Source organism: Acomys russatus, chromosome 8 (genome assembly GCF_903995435.1).
Source record: "Acomys russatus chromosome 8, mAcoRus1.1, whole genome shotgun sequence".
Lineage (NCBI taxonomy): Eukaryota > Metazoa > Chordata > Mammalia > Rodentia > Muridae > Acomys > Acomys russatus.
In genome coordinates, this window is record NC_067144.1 from 76932707 (window position 1) to 76943363 (window position 10657).

Genomic DNA, 10657 nt, shown 5'->3' on the forward strand with positions numbered 1-10657 from the left:
CACCTTCCCAGTTTTATTTTTATGTTATTCCTATGACATCCAAAAAACATTTACCTGATAAACCCAGTAAACAAATATAAATATTATAAATATTGTACAGGTAAGTTGCTTAAGCCAACATCAAGATGTCCAAAAATCCAGCCCTTGAAGTGGTGTTCTCATGTGGAACGAATCGCTCTGGAGATGAGTTGGGTGAGACTCAGAACAGGAACACACAACAAGTGATGCGCACGAGACAGTTATCTTGATAAGAACAGAGCTCCCAAGCAACTCAGAGAAAGACTACACTGCAGATCCAGGGACTGAAATAGGAAAAAATCTGTGGGCAGTGAAAACAAGTCAAATTTGCTTTAGTTAGGAACAGTCCATGGCAGTGTGAGTAACATTTGGCTATTTTTTGAGCTTAACTTTTGAAACAGCACCACATTTACCATGCCTTCTCTAGGATAGTGGGCTCAGGGGACAGTGGCCAGGGTATGATGTAGGGACCCCAGAACTTTCCAAGATGATTGCATCATTCCAACTGTATCCCTTTGTGGATGTGTCTCTACTGACTGAGGATCTAATCACTTTACCATAAATTCTCTTCATCCCCACTGTGATCAGGGTTTTCCCAGGGGTAGAAGTACACTGGATGAATACGAAACTGATATTGTATAAGCAAAACCAAGCAATCAATAACAATAAAGAGGTCACAGAATGGCCTATTTGTTAGCACTAAACACAAACTGTTTTTCAGGAACTGAATAGCCTTGCAGTGATGTATCTGCCTAAAAACAGATGAGTGAAAGCAAATGCTACTCACGTGTCTCAGTTAGCCAATGTCCTGGATTGAGGTTTACTTTCATATCCACTGCTTTTGTCATATTTTTGGGGGTAGTGCTGAAGTTGTATGCATTTAACTCCAGGTTAGCTGCCATTATATATATATATATATTTTAATATACCTTAGATGGTGAAAATCAAAGACTAAATTCCTTCTCAAACCAGTGTCTTCAATTAGAAATATCTGGAGTACTTTCCAGATACAAGGACTCAAACACAGGTGAAGTTAGAAACTGTGGCAGCATACACAAATCCTGCATGGGTTTATACAAGACAAAAATCCCAGCACTCAGAAGAGGAAAGGGACACAAAATCCCACTCTTACTCAGGAATTTACTTGTAATTTATACTTGCAGGGAAAGGAAAACTGAGTTTCTCCAACGGAGTGTCATAAGGTATATCAACCACACTCCAGGACGTGCCTCATGATCAGCAGTGTGTGGCCAATACAAAATAAACTCTCTCTGTCTCTCTGTCTCTCTGTCTCTGTCTTTCTCTCTGTCTCTCTGTGTGTGAGGGTGGGGTGGGGTGGGGGTTGTGCATGTGTGTGAATCTTACTTATAGCAAAATGATAAGATTGTTCATACATATTACTTACATTTAGTCAAGCCCTGCTGTTTCTCATACAGTGGGATAGCTTGAATAACTATTCTCTTAATTTAGAGATTAGAAAATGAGGATTGTGAGCTAAAGAAAAAATGACACAAAGTTTATTTTAAGTGCCTAGCAGTCCATATGTCTACAGCTTGGCTGACATGACCCCTACACTTCAGAGTAATCCAGAAAAATGACATAGAAATGAGACCAAATGATGTTACACAAGACAGTGATCAGGCCTCCTTAACATAAGTTTCTGCTTCTAGTTTTGTATATTAATTATGTTCCCACATGAAAGAAATGAATCTGAAAAAATAACTATACCTGCTCTAAATGTCCTACGTTAAAGACTACATCAGATACCAGCTCCTTTAAGTGCAATATCAAATATACCTTTTGTATCAATTGAGTATTATTTCATGTACCCAACGGAAATAGGAAACTGAGGCTGAGAATAATTTCTCTAAGATTAATATGGACTATGAATTTTTCCAATCCTTTTAAAGTAAAAATCATTAAGAATTACACTGAGTGTCACCAGGTCTCCCCCTCCAGGGGACATGGTCAAATGTGAGGCACCAGAATACATAAGAAAGTCATATCCCACTCTCCACTCAACTGTGGAGAATATTCTGACCATTGGCTAGATCTGGGAAGGGGTTTAAAGTTTACCTCCTGTATTGTCCTTGGCTGGTACCTTAGTTTGAGCAGGACCCCTGGGCCCAAATCTGCTTATCATATTGTTCTACTTGTAGATTTCTAGGACCCTCTGTATCCTTTTATTTTGCTATTCTCCCATGCGTCTCTCATTTAGAGACCCAATAGGATGCCCTCCCCTCTGTCCCAGTTTCCTAGTAAGTGAAGGCTTTCAGAGGAAGGACAGCAGGTTGCCAAGAAGAGACTTGATACCCTATGAGAATATACAGGGGGAGGTAATCTCCCTCAGGAACAGTCATAGGGGAAGGGAATAATGGGAGAATGGGGGGAGGGGGGAGGGAGGAATGGGAGGATACAAGGGATGGGATAAACATTGAGATGTAACAAGAATAAATTAATAAAAAAAGACATCATCTTGGCTGTAGTGAACAGTAAGGAATGAGTAGAAAACAGTAATACAGCTGATATGAGAAGAAGGTGATCAGTATCTGAGGTGAGCTAGGAAAGAGAAAAGCACGGGCCTCAGACAAGTGCAGAGGATAGAGCTGACAAGAGTATGGATTGCAGCAGCGATGCAGTGGGGGCTACATGTAATCACCAAGTTAAGGGAACAGAAAGCGGCCAAGTTAAATGTTACCAATAAGTGTGATTGAACCTAAAGCATCAGAATTATTATAATTTAAACATGAAACCACTATTGAAAATATTAATAAACTATTTTATAATGTTCAAAAAAAAAAAAAAAAAAAAAAAAAAAGAATTACACCGAGCCTCTGAAAAGGTGAGCATTAGTTAAGAGTTGGAGGAGGGAAATGGAAGTTTGATATGATCATATTTCATTACATACATAGATGAAATTCTCACCAGTTGTTCAAACATGAGCTGAACAGAGATGATGCCAATAAACATGCCAAAGTATATGGGGAAACCCGAGAGGTTCCAACCCCACACAAAAAGCTACAGCCAACTAAGGAATGCTGAGAGCAGGAGTAAAGTCTTCCTCAGGAGAGAGCCACCAATTTGCTATCCAATACCAAATGGAGAGTCGAAAACATACATACTAGTAACATTGTACGGACTGAGAAAGTTTTACATAGGAACACATACACCTACACATTTACATACATGCATACAATAATAATGAATAAAGCAGCTTTGACTTTGACAGAGAACAGGGAGGTACATGTGGGAGGGCTTAAAGGAAGGAAAGGGAATGGAGAAATGTAATTATATTATAATCTAAAAAATAAAAAATTTAAAATAAATTCTTGAAAATAAAAATATAATGGAGAAATATTGTTACCACAGCCAAATTTTAAGATAAAACACTGCTTCATTGAGTAGTAAAGTTCTTTTTTGTTACAAGAATGAGTATTCATTGGAATTTACCTCAAATTTATCACATGCTACTGCTTTAATAGTCTATATTTTACTAGTCTATAGAATCTAATTCCAAACCTGTCTTCAGCCCCCAACTTCAGACATTAGTGAACAGCTTACATGAGGTAGAGAATGTGTGGAAATCAGAATACTTTCACTATTTAACTGTCTATCTCTCTATTATATGGCATTTAATTGTTATTTCTCTGAATCTCCAAGTCTTGCAATAAACTTGTGAACATTTGAGCTCAAATGATCCTTCTTCAGGACTCTTGGCTTACAACAGAACGTGTCTCTGATCTGATCTGCACTCAGTCTTACTGTTGTAGAATTTTTTACTGTGTAAAAATACCTAGAAACCATCACAGACCTAGAATAATTAAAAACATGAGCCCTATGGAATAATAGCTAATAAAGCCTTCTTTCATAAACTCTGGGAACACATCACAGTTCTCTCTGTTAGTAATACACATTTTACTCAACTTTGACTAGCATTCAAATCACCTCCCTTTACCTGTTTCCCCCTCACTGGACAGTGGGTTCCATCTCACTACAGGAACTCACATCAGAAAGTGCTTTGTGCAGTGGGAAAATATTTGGTTAGAGTGAACTAACTTAGTTCCTTGTCCCACCCAGGGCAGTTGTTGACTACAGGATACCCAAACATGCAAAGAAGAGCTCTCACAAGTAATCAAAGCCAGTGTGTTAGCAAATGCTTAAAGATGTAGTGTCAAATTGTTTACATTTTTTCTTTTAATTCCATCAAATCTAGATGAGAAATCCAGGAATGATGATAGAAGCCTACAATCCAAATTTTGGTAAGCCTAGGGTAGGAGAATTACAAGCTTAAGGCCAACTGCATCTACTCAGTGAGATTGAGGACTGTTTAGAACATATTAGTCCATGTCTAAACAATAGCAATACCAGATCAAAACAAAACATTAGAATTAAAAAACCAAGATACTATGTGAGATAAAAACTAGCATTTTATTTGTATAAAATAAAGCTTGGAGAGCTAAGGGAATGATCAGGTCTTTGGGGTACTTAAGTCCTTTCACAAGTTCACAGCACAAGTAATGAACTGCGGTCTCCAATTCTCCCAACATTATTCATTCTATATTATAGCACATTTGTGAATATAAAAACAATAATAAGGAAAGTAATTATTGGAGAGTAATGATCAATTATCTATCATTAATTTCATTATTACAAACATCTCATCTACCTGCTATCTCTCATTATGCCTCTATTAAGAAATATATTTTTACTCATTTCCATTACCTTATTGTTATCCTAAATAATTGATACAATTGCTTGTATAGGTTTTGTATCAACAATATTTCAGTCTTCTAGGATCAGTTTTAAATTTTTTCATGTTGTTTCTCACCTGTTTACAAAGATGCTAAGAATGACTGATTTACTATCATTTCATCGAATTTCAGGTGTGTTGTCTACACTTGAATCCCTAAGTCAAAGTAAGTTCATTCTGTAAATTTAATTAATTTTAAAAGTGATTATATTCTCCCATGAGGTCCCAAAAAACAAGAGACACTCCTGTATCTATAAATAAGTCCCATCATCAGACTATGGCTGTTATAGCCCTGGCATCCAATTTCAACTCTTCTCTCTTCAGCTTTTGTCTGTAGAATTCATATTCACTACGTGGCCAAATTCTGGGTTGAAATATATTTTTGTTTCTCAACTCAGTTTTGACCACTTCTATATTTTTTTATGTAAATTTTGGAACTTTGCCAAGAAATATTAACAACAAAAGCATAGCTATAAATTTCTGGTAGCTCAGAAATTACCACCATGAAATCTTGTTGTTCATGTAAATAAAATAAACAGCTGAATATTGATACATTGAAGCACAATTGGACATCTGTCTGTTTTAATTATTGCAATGACTTTAAACAGCAACATAGTCTAACAGGAGCATCCTTCACATGCACGTAATTTTAATGCCACCCAACTCCAGCTTGGTGCTATCACTGTGATCTCAAAAAGCCAGTTATTTAATTATCCCAGTAAGTAAAATAAAAAATAAATTGTCGAAGTTTTAAATTAAGATAGATTGCTTAGCTGAAAAGCATATTCTTTGGCCAATTCCATAGTAAATAATGCTTTCTTCCAATTCAGTTTGTAATCCATATTGAAGCAGTTTTCGCAAAGGAACTAGGTATTATGTGAGTTTTTATGATGAAATTGTTTTGTGGCTATATGAACTTTTGGAAACATCTGCATTAAATTCAGATTTTTGAGATAATAAATAGAACTGATTATAACACATATATAAAAGTTATTTTATGTCACAACCTATAAGTAGAAACTATCCTCACATAATTTCATATAATAAATGTGCATTAGATATTGGGTAAGAATATTTGGGTTCAAATCTGATGTATCTATTCTACAATTTAGTTGTTTTAGACACTTTTACTGTAAAATAAAGACACTAGATTTCAAAAGTTCTATGACCTTATGCTTACATTTGATTTTAAAATATATTTAGACATAGTTTTGTGATCACTAATAACTTTTATTCAATTGAATAAGAAACCCACTATAGCTGGTTATTCCTGGCCCACACCTTTAGTGACAGCACTCAGGGAGGGAGAGCTTGGCAGATCTCTGTGAGGTCGAGGCTAGCATGGTATACAAAGGAATTCCAGGATAGCCAAGGCTACACAGAGAAACTCTGTCTCAAAAAACTGAAAACAAAAGCAAAAGAACCTACTATAGTTTTATTTAAATCAAAATATCAAATATGTTCCAAGAAGGCCCAGTGGCACATAGAGGAGGGGAAGTAGGCTATCCAGATGAGACCTGATAGGCTATGGTCATGTGGTGGTGGTGGTGGTGGTGAGAGGTCCCTTCTGTCAGAGGTCTAGGGGAGGGAAACAGGATTGAAGGGTGGGGGATGGGAAGGTATAAGTGAGGTGATAACAACTGGGGTGTAATCTGAATAAATTATAATAAAAAGCTTCTTTAAAAAAAAAGAATTCTTTTAAGTATCCTTTTTCTTTTAAATTGCATTCCATACTGTTTTAGATCCAGAGAGTTGTTGAGACACTGCTTATTCATGGAAAGAAATCATATGACTTTGACATTAGAATATAGTAATTTTCCAAACCACAAATGATGTTTTAACTCAAAGCTCTCAGGTTTTTAGTTCTTGAAATGTTTGAAAAACAATTACATTTAGATATAGCAAAATGAAATTGGTGACCAATTCGTATTAACTTTGGCCAGCTATTTAATTTTTTGAACTCACTTGGACTCATCAATAAAACAAAATGGTCATATTGGTTTCTTCCTCTTAAGTGAATTGTAAGAGTTAGTTCGGAGATCTAAGGAAGAATTTAATGTACAGTAATCTGCCTTTGTCCATGATTACATGGTCAAACATGATGAAAAATAAATGTAAAGTTATGTAAATAAAACATTCATTAACTTTAAATTTTATGCTATTATTTATACTGTAAGAAAAACATGTAGGAGGTATTTAGGTCTTTGTGCTCAAAAATGAGCACTAGGGGAACGTGGAATATTAATCACACAGGGTTTTTCATTGAAGGGAAAGAATAATATACCTATTAACTTCTCAGAAGACTGGGAACATGTGCTTACTAGCATCGTGAACTTTCCTCTATCTGTTTGGCTATACACGATTCCAGCACTAATCTTCCCCTTGATCCTTACATTAAATAGGTATTTATGCTATGCCCTTTTTAATTGATTTTGGTTTCTTTTGTGCCTTCTTCCCTGCTCCATCTCAATCTTTTCTTATACTAGGTAAGAGAGAAAAACAATATAGTGGGGAGAGGAGACAGAGTGCTTTTTAGCTACATCCTGTTAGGGTTGTTGGGCTCCTTGGGGCAAGTCCAATCTTCATTTCAGGACAACTCTTCTCATCAAACTGTATCAACAGCCACCAGGAGCAGCAGTGGGGAGCATCAGCATTCTTTCTTGAGCCACCTATCTCTCTCTGAGCTCTGATACTTATTCTCTGCCAAAAAGCCCCTCTCAGAGCCCACATGAGGCAAGTAGTCAGCAGCTGTGGACAATCTAAATCAGCACTATATCCCAAACCTGGGATTGAAACAAAAACGTTTATAACATAAGTCTGTTTTTAAAGACATCAAAACTTCCACTACACATTTAAGTTACAGGATTCATCATCAGTATCACATGATCAATTTTTTCAAGTAACCCTTATTTTACTTGATGATGTCTCCAAATGACAAAATTATATTACAATATCATATACTTAATTTATTACTATTTTTTAATTTCTTAGTGTGATTAATTTAAAGTGGGAGTTAGTCATCAATGTATATAGAAATAAGCACATATAGATATATGTGTGCATATATATAAATATAGATATAGATAGATAATACTGGCATCCTCATGTATAATGTGACTATTCTGATGAAATACAAATTTGCAAAGGACATAGGAAGAAGAAAATATAGTACGTCATTTGTTATTCAAAATTGTATCTTTTAAATAACATTCTAATGGCATTTTTAACCTCTACATTCCTTACTGTGTATATAAAAGGATTTAACATGAGTGTAACAATAATATAAAACACTGCTATTTATTTATCCATGGGAACGGTTGTCACTGGTTGCATATACATGAAAATACATGGCACACACACACACACACACACACACACACACACACACAAACCAATACAACTGTGATGTGAGAGCCACATGTAGAGAGAGCCTTTTTTCTCCCTGTAGAGCTATGTATCTTCAAGGAGAACAGAATGAACACATAGGACATCAGCAGCATTGTGAAGGTGATCACAGGGATGACACCACTATTGGCAGCAACCAGGAGACCAAGGAGGAAAGTATCATGCAGGCAAGGGTAGATGTCACAAAAGAAGTGATCCAAGACATTGGGGCCACAGAAAGGGATCCAGAGAGTAACAGGTATCTGCCCAAAGGTATGAAGAAAACCCACTATCCAACATATTCCTACTAGGAGACAGCATGTACAGTGGTTATCCTGGTGACATAGTGCAGAGGTTTACAGATGGCCACATAGCGGTCATAGGCCATGGTAACAAGAAGGACAATCTCTGAAGCTCCTAAAAAATGTTCAACAAAAAGTTGCATCATGCAGCCATGGAATGAGATGGTTTTTGTCTCTGATAGCAAATCTGCCAGCATCTTGGGGATTGTGCAAGAGGAATAGCATGCATCTGTCAGAGATTGAAAAAAAGCCAGGAAGAAGTACATTGGAGAGTTCAATGTCTGGCTACAGACTATGGTCCCTACAATGAGCAGGTTTCCTCTGACAGTGATGATGTAGGTGATGAGTAACACCAGAAGTAGAATTCTCTGATGCTGGGGATTCTGTGTCAGTCCCACGAGGATGAATTTAGTGACACTCATTCTGTTTTCTTTCATAAATACTATGAGAGAGCTCAGAACTGCTGGATTGGACAGGAAAATAAAATCTTAATAGCAAACTTGATATATGTAGGCAAGGAGATGGAAGCTGAAAAGAAAGAAAGGGAGATTTAAGAACATAGAGGGAGGATAGAACAAAAGCTAGGTGATTGACCCTACTCCTTAACTCAAGACCTTAATTGTTACTTATAATGAAGGTTATTTCTAAGTCATTGCTGTAGAATTTAGTATACTGATACAAAACATGGGCATGACAAATACTTGGCAGATTTTAACACAAGAATATATATCCTAAGTCTAACAGACAGATATGACTCTATGAATATATGAGGTAAAATAGTTGAATAAGGTCTTCAAAAGCCTCAGAGACACACAGAATATGGCATTTAAAGTTGTTCTTACAATGCTAAATTTCTTTGACAACAAGACAAGTTAACTCCTGAGATCACCCAGCCAACATCAAAGAAGATGATGAGCATCAAAGAGTCTCCAAAGACATGGCTTCAAAGGTGGCAAAATAGTCACTGGGCAAAATGTCCTCATTCCTGTCACAAACAGAATCTGCCTAAAAATGGGCAACTTAGATGCAGGCAGAGTCGATGGCTGAATTGCCCAGTCAGGGAAAGCAAGTCCTCAATAGTTCCTGCTGTGCGAACAAGTCTGGCAGAGATATTAGGCCAGAAAACTGAAGATGAGGCTCCAACGTTATAAAGTGTATTGTGTGATTGGTCAGGAAGTAAACTGTCTTAAGTCAATTTGTACATTTCGGAAGCTGCTAACCCACACTGCTGGTTCACTCAGGAATTTAAGTTTTATTCCTTCTCAAGTCTCTGAGGGGCATTGAAGACAAGATAGTATAATTTTACAACCAAGTTTAGTTGGTTAGGGGACAAGATTGTTTTAGATAAAGATAAAGAAGTTAAGTTATTAGAGTTGAGATAGGATACATATTGAATCTCATTCGGAAATTTAGACCCAACAAGACAGGAAAGACACTTACGTCAAATGAGATGAATGCAGATGGCCAGTTCACTATGAATGTAACATATATATAGAACTCATTATTCTCATGATTGTCACATGGTTCTCCCTGATGTATGTAGTATGTTTTATACATGTGTAAAAAAAAGTATTTTTTTCTTTTTTTTTATTAATTTATTCTTGTTACATCTCAATGTTTATCCCATCCCTTGTATCCTCCCATTCCTCTCCCCCCCCCCATTTTCCCATTATTCCCCTCCCTTATGACTGTTCCTGAGGGGGATTACCTCCCCCTGTATATTCTCATAGGGTATCAAGTCTCTTCTTGGCTACCTGCTGTCCTTCCTCTGAGTGCCACCAGGTCTCCCCCTCCAGGGCACATGGTCAAATGTGAGGCACCAGAGTACGTGAGAAAGTCATATCACACTCTCCACTCCACTGTGGAGAATATTCTGACCATTGGCTAGATCTGGGAAGGGGTTTAAAGTTTACCTCCTGTATTGTCCTTGCCTGGTGCCTTAATTTGAGCGGGACCCCTGGGCCCAAATCTGCCTATCATATTGTTCTACTTGTAGATTTCTAGGACCCTCTGTATCCTTTTATTTTGCTATTCTCCCATGCGTCTCTCATTTAGAGTCCCAGTAGGATGCCTTCCCTTCTGTCCCAGTTTCCTGGTAAGTGAAGGCTTTCGTGGGTCATGCCCCTTGGGCTAGTATGCAGATATAAGTGAGTATATACCATTTGATTCTTTCTGCTTCTGGGTTAACTCACTCATTATGATC

General features: G+C 37.0%; 1 pseudogene; it reads right to left on the reverse strand.

Moving 5' to 3' along the window:
* Positions 1 to 7948: 7948 nt before the first annotated feature.
* LOC127193050 (olfactory receptor 140-like) lies at positions 7949 to 8876 on the reverse strand (annotated as a pseudogene).
* Positions 8877 to 10657: the final 1781 nt, after the last annotated feature.